Here is a 12287-nt window from a genome sequence, read left to right as displayed (position 1 = left end):
ATGCAAACTTTATGGTGTGGGTAGTTTCATGCATGCATTAAGTCACTTGTTAAGCTATTTTCGGCTCTAAGAGCCTCATTAAGCCATGTATGCATGTAAACTTGGCAACTTTACATGATAAACCACCTTAAGGAAGTCAGACTTAAGTGTTGGAGTGAAGTCTTAACCGTTGAAGAGCTGAATGAGAAAGTTGGCCAAACAGGGGGAGTATGCTGGACATACAAGCTGATATGTCGTGCGTACAAGCCCTAAAGCAAGTACGCCCTGCGTACTCAGAAGTAGGCTTCGAAAGTTGAGATTTTCGGTATTGGGCATGTTTTAGACCTTAGGAGTCCAGGGCTTTATTTTGGGCCGTCAAAATATTGTCTTGGGCTAAGAATATTTTAGACCTTGGTTTAAGGCCCATGAAGTGGTTTGGGCCAAATTTAGAAAATTGGGCCATAGTTGGGCCTTGGGTGTTTATATTAGAATTTAGACCTTTGGACATTTGGGTTTGGGCCTTGGGCCAAATATAGGGAAGTGTAAAAAGGTCTTTTACCCTAGTTTGGACTCTTAGGGTGAGTCAGGATCTAATTATTAAGTGGATGATGTTTTGTGATTATAGCATGGGGATTTTTAGCGGGCCAGCAGCCAGAGATTTATCAGTGAGATTCAGCAGTGCGAGGTGAGTTTCTTCACTATGATTAGTGGGTCAAAGGCACCAATGCCGACCCACGATTTTGTCATGTTAGGATGCTAGATGTCTGCGTGACTCTTGCATGTGTTATGTGCTCGTATGCTTACTGGGCGGGGCCCGATGACCATTAAGTATGTTATGTATCTTTGTGATTATTGCATGTGTTGTGTTTATATGTTTATATGTTTATATGTATACCGAGCGGAGCCAGATGTCGGGCGGGGCCCGATGATTGAAAAACCTATATACCGAGAGGGGCTCGATGCCGGGCGGTGCCTGATAACGGGTGGGCCCATTATGTGTTTATTTATGTATGGATGATATGCGGTATTTTGGGGAACTCACTAACCTTTGTGCTTACGATATTCAGTTTATGTTTCAGGTACTTATGGTTCCAAAGGGAAGAGCTCCGGATGATTGCAGAGCACACACCATATGATTCTACATTTTATGATTTACTCAGATGATTGATGATATATTGATACAATTTGTTACCTTGGTTTTATGAAAATGATATGGTTTCCTAATTTATTAATCTAAAAACGAAAAATTTATGGGTCTTATTTTTGGGACATTAGAAGTTGGTATCAGAGCTTGGGCACGCGTCAATGTGTTCGATGGGGACGTCTAAAACTATAATGGGGGGTGAAGGCGGGCAGGATAGATGCACCTGATCCCACATCTGCTTAGAAGGAGAATGAAGCATTCCTTAAAAATGATGTGGATACCATAAGAACTCTGCAGTTAAGCGTGCTCGGGCGAGAGCAATCCAGGGATGGGTGACCCCCTGGGAAGTTTCGTGTCAGGAAGGCGGGTAGGATAGCTGCACCTAATCCCACATCGCCTGAGAAGGAGAATGAAGCATTCCTTAAAAAGGATGTGGATACCTTCTCTGTCACAATGCATTTTAAAGTTGTGAGATCAACAGATACCACAAGAACTCTACAGTTAAGTGTTCTCGGGCGAGAGCAATCAAGGTATGGGTGACCCCCTGGGACGTTTTCCTGCTGGGAGCCCAAAGTGGACAATATTGTGACACGTGCTTGAGGGGGATGTTATAGTTGGTATCAGAGCCTTGGGTTGAGGGATTTGGACATACTGTCGGGTGTGTGTGGACTCATACTGAGGATTTGGTAAGTTTTTTTTCTAAACAAAATGTATTCTTTTAAGAAAAGAGTTTTCTAAGACAAGAAAGGGTGTGGTGCATGCAATCGACCGAGCATAAGTAAGTTTTCCCAAAATACCCATACATGTTATCTGATATGATTTGATCTGTGAATCTGGGAATCGCACGCTAGTTAGGGCTAAGGATCTGCTCAATATTTGCATTATGGAATTTCAGGAGGGTGCCTTTGTATGTCTATTATATGAACTTTCTAGACTTGCATGCTAGTATTGATCAGTCAGTGATAGGATGGCCTGATTAGCTGATGCACGGTTTTGATTTTATGCTCAAATGCTACTTGCTTTGTACTTTTAGGATCTCACTAGCCTCAGCTAACTAGTAAGTGAATATTTTAAGTTACATATTACTGATACTAAATAATTTTAGAAGGTTAGGTTTTAAATCAATTGCGCAGCTCTTGTTTGATTCCAACCGTTGTAGTGTGAGACCTCTCATTCGATGAATTATCTGATTTTGGTGATATGTAAATGTATTCGCTAGCTACTTAGAGGAAGATTTTAGAACCTGAAAAGTGAACCTCTAGCAATCACAAGTATTGAAGATCCGAAGTCAGTAGTTTCCAAAGTAGAGATGGAGTCTGAAGTGAAGACTATTCCGAGATGGTGTAAAGATCCGAGATCAATCTACCTGTTCGAACATTTATTATTTCTTGTATTATTCATAATGTAACGTTTCATAGGGCTTAGCGTTTTGTATCTTTTAGATAATCTTTTGTCAGTAGCTGATTATTAACCAGTCCTAGGAATGTCTCACAAGTTTGTATGATGTACCTCCTTAGCCTATTTAAGGAGTGTTTTGAATGATAAGAAATATACGGTTGTTACTCCAAAGATAGCATATTCTCATTAACTCTCTTTCAAATTTCTCTCAAGTCAAAATCTTTCACAACATTCTTCTTGTTCATTTATTGCCTTTACTTTGATTATACTCCTTGTTTACTTCATTTAATATTGAGTACTTTGTTGAATATGTCATTCAAGTATTGACTGGTATTACCAGACTCGACTGGAACATCAAATTAAGAGCAGACATTGATCTTAAAAAAAGATTAACTCAACGTTTGAGTTTTCAAACCTTGTCCTTGCACATTGATTCTTGTACTCACAATTGGTATCAGGGCTTGAGTGGTTATCCTTTGAATCCATAAGAATAGGTTATAGTTGATTCGAAATTACCTTGGTATTTCGATCATTTTTGTGTTCAGGATAAAAGTTCTTCTATATATCGCTTCTACTCTAATATCTTAACTTCAATGGTTGCTTCTAATTCTCAACAAATGTATTCAATGCAAATAGAAAATAGCGTGGGTTGACCTTATCGTGCCCCATTGCTAGTTGTTGAAGAGTATGATCACTGGAAAGTTAGAATGGAAAGGTTCTTACTTGGTAAGGAAAAAGGTGAAGCTATCTGGAGATCCGTAAAAGACGGTCCACATGTTCCTGTTAGAAAAACTGTAAGATATGTTGTTGCAACTCTCATGGGACAAGAAGAACAGTGTCAAGCACCTCTCACTGCTGATGACATTGAGAAATTGCATGCAGATCAAATTGCTTTTTCTGAAATGGTGTTTGGTGTCCCTCCTTCTCTCTTTGAGCACATTAATTTGTGTAAATCTGCTAAAGAGATTTGGGACACACTCCAAGACTTGTTCGAAGGATCAAAAAACATGAAGGATAAGCATTTGACATCCGTTGTCAACAAGTTCGATACTTTCACCACAACTCCAGGTGAATCAGTTGCCTTGGCCTCTAACATATACCAAATCGTTGTCAACAACATGACAGCTCATGGGATTGTCCGAACTCCACATGAATACAATCTCAAGTTCATCAATAGTCTTGGTAAAGGATGGGGAAACGTGAAATCGTGTCTTCAGATTAATGGATCTCTAAAGAAGTTGAAGCTTTACCAGCTGTTTGATGAACTTCAAGGTCATGAATCAAATATTGCACAAACCTTAAGAGAACTCTCAGGAGGTCCTCTCGCTCTTGTTAGCTCCTTCGATCCCCATGTATCGAACCCTTCTGTTTCAGACCCTTTCAAAGCTGTTATCCCAACTATCCCACCTGTTCAACCCTCTCCACCAACTTTACATGTGCTTGCTAGTTTAAATTATCAGTTTGATTGAGACCTCGACCCTGAAGCAATGGACTCCGAACTACGTTTTCAACAAGAGTTTGCTTCTCTTTCCATGAAATATAAGCATCCCTTCAATCCCACTTACAAACCATATCACAACCGTTTCCAAGCTCCTCATAAAAGTAATCCCCAGCCATTTCCTAAACCATCAGAAAATCCACCTGCTTATAAGCCCAACATCTCTACACCAAACCATACCTCGGTATCTCACGCGACTCTGAAGTCAGAAAAACCAAAGATCGTTTTGTCACAAGTGTGGTCATGCAAACCACTTTTCTGAAGACTACTTGGTTGAAGCACCACAAAAACCCAAGATCAGGGACTCTGTATACTATGCACGTCAAGCCCAAGAAATGGCTGCTAGTGAGAAAGCATTCGTTATTACTGTGTCGAGAGATTTGGAAGGATATTGGTCATCTGGAGATGAAGATGTGGTGAGTACTGGTATAAACATGTGTCTTATGGCTAGACAAACCATCGAATGTGATGAAGGCTACTGGTCATCTGGATCAGAGGAAGATTATGATGATGCTGAACCAAACTACTCCTACATGGCAACCAACAACCCATATCTTGATTTATCTCTTTGTGAACCATATCTAACCCAGATCCAATCAGATATGAACATCATTTACGAAGCCTATGAGTCTGCCATAAAAGCCAGTGAGAAGATTGAGAGTGAACTAAGTCGACTTAGATTACGTTTTCAGGATAAGAAGCTTAAGATAGAGTCTTTAGAACATGAACTTGTAATGTCAAAAGATGAATGTATCATTCTTAAGGAAAAATGTGAAACCACTTATTCTAAAAGAAATGTTTTAATTTTTTATATCAAATGTCTCAATGGAAAAATATATGCTTTGCATAATTCCAAAGACATTCTTGAAGCAAATGAATGGATGACTCATATTTTTCGTCATCCTTAGTCTAAAGCACCTGGTCTCGGAAGCGAGTTTTCGAAACTTATTGCTCGTCCCTTGAAGGAGTTACAAAACATAACTTTTATGGGAGACATTCTGAACCACAAACATTCGGATACCCCTGTCTCGCCATTATCACCCCTTCTTGAGACTTCGGACCGATTCTCATCCATGATTCCTGAGTTTCAACCAGTAGTTGTCAAATGTCCTAATTGTGTGCCTCTTCCGCCTCTGATACCCCTAGACCTGAATCAGACCTCAGAATTTTCCTCTAGCATTCCCAATATTGTAGTTCAAATTCCGAACCACACTCCTCCTCAAAATTGTGTTGTTGAAGAAATTATTCCTAAGACAACTGGACCTGACTCGGATAAATCAGATTTTGTCTTGGCATCTTTTGATAGTGACGTTGAAGAAGAACTCATACCAGGATATTCATCTGATTCGTGTATTTCTGATTCTCAAGTGATTTCAAAAACCACCTTAGTGCCAATTAAACCCAAGTTTAACAACCCATCTGCTGGCCAAACTTCCAAGTCATCATCTGACTCAAGGAAGAAACCTTCGTTGAATAGGAGAGATGTCATCGATCCTAAGATAGAAGCCAAAAATGACCTCAAAAACGAAATTAGATCTAGACAAGACTCCAGGTTCATTGAGAATTCCAAAAAGAAAGTATTTTCGACTGTAAGCTAGACCATTAGGAACCAAAACACATTTGGGCATGTTAAGATTCTTAAAAGTCCATCCATTCCACATAGCTCGGTAGTTCAAAACAAAGTTGTCAGTCCCATTCCAAAAAAATCTGTTGATACTTGTCTCACAAGAAATAACTCTCCTCGGACTGTTTCCTCTGTTTTTATTGCTAAATCTGATGGTATGATTTTTAAACCTCTACAACCTTCAAAACCAAATGTACCATCAACAAGAGAAAACAAAGAACGATTTGTTAAAAACACTATCACTCAAAAAATTTCAAAAAATTCAAAACAAAAGTTTGAGTGGAGAGCTAAGAGTATTGAAAAAGATTTTTCGCAACTTCAAATAACACTGTGATTCCTACAGCTTCAAAAACAGTCGGTTCGAGAAAAATTGTTCCGAAACAACCTGTTATTGGACATGATTTCTAGATCAAAACCAAAGGATTTCAGAACAAGCCATCCGAGACACCTATTGCTCAAATGTCACAATCCAAGTCCAAAGCCCGTGCCCAATTCCCAAAATCTAACTCGGAGCCTAAAACCTCCAAACTTCACTAATTTTTGCAGGCACTTTGTGCATCGGAACAAGATACAATATGGTATATTGATAGTTCTTGTTCCATGCACATGACGGGGCATAAATATTTTATGCATGATCTCAAACTCTCACGAAATGTTGGCTATGTGACGTATGGCAACCACTCCAACTCTCAAATCCGAGGTTACGGCGTCCTCACCAATGCAAACTTCTCTGTCTCAAATGTGGTATACGTAGCTGTTCTGAAGCATAATCTAGTTAGTGTGGCTCAACTTACTGATGCAAATCGTCGAGTTGAATTCTGCAAGAAACACAACTATGTCATGACTGAAGACCAGAAAGAATGTCTGATCAAATCAAATCGCAACAAGAACATGTATCCTCTTGATATCAACATGATCATAGTAAACCTCAACTCTGTTTACTCTCATAGGCAGATCCTGATGTCAGTTGGTTATGGCATCGAAGGCCTGTCATCTAAATTTTAGATATATCAATGACCTTGTTTCCAATGAAATGGTGAGAGGTCTGCCTCTCGTCAAGTTTGAAAAAGATCATCTGTGTGGTGCATGTGAATGTGGGAAGCAATCAAAGAAAAGTCATCATGGCATCATTGAAAAATCAATCTCGGAACCGTTAGAGCTACTTCATATAGATCTGTGTGGACCCTCCAATGTAGAAAGTCTACATTACAAGAAATACATTCTTGTGATTGTGGATGATTTTACATGGTTCAGTTGTGTTTTCTTCCTCAGGCTCAAGTCAGAAACCGCCTCAGAATTTATTACTTTCATCAAAGAAATTGAAGTTCTAGTGAAACTGCATGTTCGACGAATCCGAAGTGATAATGGTTCGGAGTTTACCAATGTCAACATTGAGAAATTCCTATCTAAGAAAGGTATTGACCAAAATTTCTCAGCTGCCTACACCCCTCAACAAAACGGTGTGGTAAAAAGACGTAACAGAACCCTAGTTGAAGTTGCTCGATCGACGCTCATTTTTGCAAATCTTCCACTCTATCTCTGGGCTGAAACCGTATCCACTGCTTGCTTCACTCTGAATTTATAGCATCATCAATCGACGCCTCAATACGACACTATATGAAGCCATGAATGGTCGTAAGTCGAGTATCTCCTTTTTGCATGTCTTTGGCTGTCGGTGCTTTATCAAAAACAATCGTGATCAGCTGACGAAATTTCATCCAAAATCTGATGAAGCAATCTTTCTTGGATACTTAGCAAAATCAAAAGCTTATCGAGTTCTGAATCGTCGAATTCGCGTTCTTGAAGAAAGCTTTGATGTCACCTGAGATGACAACTATGTTCGGAATTCTGGCCCAACCCATGTCACAACCCACATCATGGAGTCCGATGCTCCATCGTCAGATGTCCGAATCCTCAAATAATTCATGAAGTCCATTGTGAATCCCTGTTCCGACCATTTGAAATAGCTCTTGAATCGAAATTTCGATCAAGACAATCCTCATCAGCTGTAGCTCCAATTTCACAAAATGTTTCAATCTGACACCCACATTTCCTCCATTTGATTCAGAACCAATTCAACCTTCTTAGGTTGAGGGGGGGGGGAATGGTTTTCCCTCTCTTGAATCAAATGTTGAAGGATTCCAAGATGCATCGGATCAATTTGTTGAATTTGATCCTATTCCGGACAACAACGACGACAACGTCAACTTATTTGACTTTCCGGACGAAAATGATGCAGATATCTCCAGTTCAGAAGTTCAGGGGGAGCATCAACCTCAAATTCTAGTTATTCAGGGGGAGCAACACAACCCCATTGTTGATGTCGGATCATCTGCTGCAGAAGAGCTTCCGAAACTACATATCTGGACCAAGGATCATCCTCCAAACCAAGTTATTGGAAATCTAAACGTCGGTATTCAAACTCGTTGTGCCACCAACATCTAAAATGAATGTCATTTCTCGGCATTTGTTTCAATGGTTGAACCAAAATCCATTAAGGAAGCACTTGAACATGCTAACTGGATTACAGCCATGAAAGAAGAATTGGCAGAATTTGACCGAAATGAAGTTTGGACTCTCATTCCTCCTCCTCAAGATCATCCCAATTTAGGTACGAGATGGGTGTTCCGAAACAAGCTAGACAATGTTGTAGTTATCACTCTAATCAAAGCAAGATTGGTGGCCAAAGGATTCACACAGATTGAAGGACTTGACTATGACGAGACCTTGGCTCCTGTTCCTATCTTGAAGCCATCAGAATCTTTCTTACTTATGCAACTCATAAAGTCTTTAAAGTTTACCAGATGGACGTTAAGAGTGGTTTTCGTAATGGTGAACTTGATACTGAAGTGTATCTTCCACAGCCTCACGGGTTTGTCAATCCTGCTTATGTAAACTATTGCTACAAACTCCGAAAAGCTGTTTATGGCCTCAAGCAAGCTCGTCACGCCTACTACGAGACTCTCACCAACTTTCTCAAGCGTTTTGGTTTTCAAAGACGAATTCTCGATCCTACCCTATTCTGAAGATAAAATGGAAAACATCTCATGTTGGTTCAAATCTATGTGGACGATATTATTTTTGGGTCCACCGGTCCATCAATAGTTGCTGATTTTTCCAAATTAATGGTTAGTCGATTCCAAATGAGTATGATTCGTGAACTAAGTTTCTTCCTCAATCTCCAAGTAAAACAAACCAACATAGGAACCTTTATTCATCAAGAGAAATACATTTCTAAGCTCCTCAAGAAATACCCAATGGACACCTGCGCTTCTGCCAAGGTACCTATGGGTTTCGGACACAAGATCTTTTCGGACCCATCAAGTGTTGCTGTTGATGAAAAGAAATATACAAGAATGATTGGATCGCTACTCTACCAAACAACAAGTCATACATACATCATGTTTTCTACATGTATGTGTGCCAGATTTCAGGTCAATCCAAACATGTCTCATCTTTTAGCGGTCAAGAAAATATTCCAATACCTCAAAGGTACAAAGAGTCTCGGAATCTGGTACCCAGCAAATGAGAGTTTCCTGCTACAACTATATTTAGATTCGAACTATGGCGGTCTTCAATTGGATAGAAAAAGCACCTCAGGTGGCTGTCAATTTTTGGGTGGAAGATTGGTTAGCTTGTCATCTAAGGAACAAAACTGCATTGCACTATCAATTGCCGAAGCGGAATACATAGCTGGTGCTAGTTGCACCTCTCAAGTTCTTTGGATGAAATCTCAGCTCTTCGATTATGGTTACCGGTTCCAACAAATTCCCATCTATTGTGATTCTCAAAGTGCCATTGCGATTTCACAAAATCTAATTCAGCACTCCATGACGAACCATATTGATATACGATACCATTTCATTAAATATCATGTCTTAAAAGGAAACACTGAACTTATTTTTGTTCCATTTGATGTTGAAATTGTTGATGTCTATACTAAGGCATTAGACGAAACCAAATTCAATGGTTTTCTGAACAAAATGGGTATGATGTTGCCTGATCCTCAATTCTTTCAAGAGGCTTGCACTCTCTGATGTTATCATCAGGAAGTGAAAGAATTCTGAAGTCAAAACTATTTTTCATCTCAGAATCGTTTCCACTCGGAATAAATAGGATCGTTTTACGTATCTTTTTATCTAACATCTTCTTTAAGTTCAAGTTGTACAGTTCACTCAATCTTTTGAAGTTCTTGACCAATATAGTCACATTGGTATTTTGTTTGATCTCGCCTCGAATTCTATCTCAAAAAGTATGTTATGAAGTTCATCTCGAAATTCATGTCCGAATTGGTAATGTATGTTCACCGCTTTCCTTGTCCGAGATCTGATCCTTCATATATTGGAATCTCTAAATTTGTTTAAATATGTCCTCTAAGATCTTCTCCTTTTACCTCTGATATTCAGTCTGAGTCTATGCAATCTCGAACTCTATATCATGTACAAGTATTTTCATTTTCATCTTGGAAGTATCTTATGATAATTTATCTCGGAACTTTCATGCTCCGACATCTCTACAACAACCCATCTCGGAACTTTCCTGCTCCGAGATCTCTTTGGAATATCATCTTGGAACTTACTTTCTCCGACATCACTTTCTTTGAAAGAAGTTCAAAAGGTTTTTCATCGTTTATACTGAAACGTTTTTTTTTTAGTAACTCAAATGATAATTTTTTAATGACGATTATCCTTAATCCTTGAAAATCGCACTCTCTTTGCACACGTCTCAATAAAGTAAACATCATATCAATCAAATGACGGTTTCCATTTTTCACGTCTTGCCATAGTATTCTTTCGTCCTTTCAGGTCAACTCATTCCAAATGTGGCAACACATTTAATGCGCTCCATATCCATATCCGGGTTTCATCATTACGCCTTTTTTAACCCGACCCACCTTCATCCAACCTATAAAAGGCTCACCAAAACCCATTTGATACTTTACGATCTCATAACCTTCATCTCTTTCTCTCTGCAAACTATTTTTCGAGCACTCATAACCTAAAACAATGGAATCTTCTCAAACAGCCCCCACAATCACCAAAACTTCTCCCAAGAAGAAATCCTCCAAGGGTTCTGCCTCATCGTCTTCGACTGAATCGTTCCTCAGAGATACCACTCAACTGTTCTCCTCGGAAAGATTGGCTCTATGTCATCTACCGTATCTACTCCGGAAAAACAATTGTTGTCGACTTGACCGAAGTCTTGTGGCAAGACTTTCAGAAATTTGTTGTGAAGAGAAAGCCTCTGGAGATACCGCGTCCGAGATTCTAGGCTCTCACCATCCAAAAACTCTACCGAGAGAGGCGTGAACCAATCCCAGTTGACACAATTCCAAAAGTGGTATTTCTAACTTTCAAAGCTATTAAGACTCATCGCCTTCCGAACCAGGCATCCTTCGGACCCATTCGTAGATTGCCTGAACACATGTTGGCCATCCTATCATCCGAGTCCCCTCACTTGAAACATCATTTTGCGACTTCGATTGTGTATTTCCCTACGCAGTCTACCCCTGTCTCCATTGAGCCCACCTCGGATGTGGCTAAGCCAGTCTCCACTGGCGAAAAGAAAAAAGAAGGCTACCAAAAGAAAGACCTCTCCCTCTAAACCAAAAGCCAAAAAGAGAGCCAAAGTCGATACTTCCTCTTAAAAGGAAACTATCAAAGTCATTTCGACTGACTCTGGTCATCCTCCCACTCTACCTGCCCACTCTTCTGAATTACCCTTCAGAGATTCAAAATCATTTTCACACCCTCACGGGGAGTCTCCTCATAATCCACCCTCACCTTCCCAACAATCTGATGCTGGTGTTGAACATAGTTCCTTGCACCCCCCTGGAACACACCCACGAGTCACTTCAGATATCCCTTATTCTTCTTCTGCACAAGCACAATTTGAGGTCCCTGCCTTGGATCCTAAGCATTCCAAAGCTGGAGTAGTCCCTCCAACCTCGGATGCCACAACTGGTCTGATACGTGGAAAAGGTAAAGGACGACTAGGTACTAACGATCTAGATTGGCTAGAATTTAATAGCAGGGCTCACACCAGGCATCCAGAGCTCACTCGATCACAATTCGAAGCTACTATCATTTCCATGAGGAATAGAGCCATTCAAAGCAACCTTCCATTTTTTGCTCCATCTGATGAAGTCACTGACCAAGAGTTTGCTTTAGGAGAGACTCTTCAAGATAACATTCCAAAGTCCTCCCACCACGATGCATTACATCTAGATCCTGATGAGGAACACTCATCAGCATTTATGTTTGATGACGATAGCGTCTCCATTCCTGCTCCTCCCGTTCTCTCTTCTTTTCGCATTTTGTGGAAACTATCTTCATCCACGCCAACTTATGAATTCCGTCTCTCATCATCTTCATCCGAGCTATTTGATGAACAAATTCATATTGATGATCAAGCTCACAACATTCATGGAGTTGAAACGGAAGCAAATCCTCCCAATGATGATCAAACTGCCAACAATCCTGGCCCTTCCAAACCTCCAGTCCATCAAGAGAGTGTTAAATCCAAGTCTGAGAGTTCCACCACAGACACGGGATCATCAGCTGAAAACTATATTGATCCCTTTGCCTTGTTGGAACTCCGAGACACCGTATCTGCTGCAGTATCCAAGGTGGAATCTTTAGACA

Source organism: Lactuca virosa, chromosome 5, assembly GCF_052849685.1.
Source record: "Lactuca virosa cultivar CGN04683 chromosome 5, Lactuca_virosa_CGN04683_v6, whole genome shotgun sequence".
Taxonomy (NCBI): domain Eukaryota; kingdom Viridiplantae; phylum Streptophyta; class Magnoliopsida; order Asterales; family Asteraceae; genus Lactuca; species Lactuca virosa.
The sequence above is the reverse complement of the archived record's forward strand: the minus strand, read 5'-3'. Positions refer to the sequence as shown.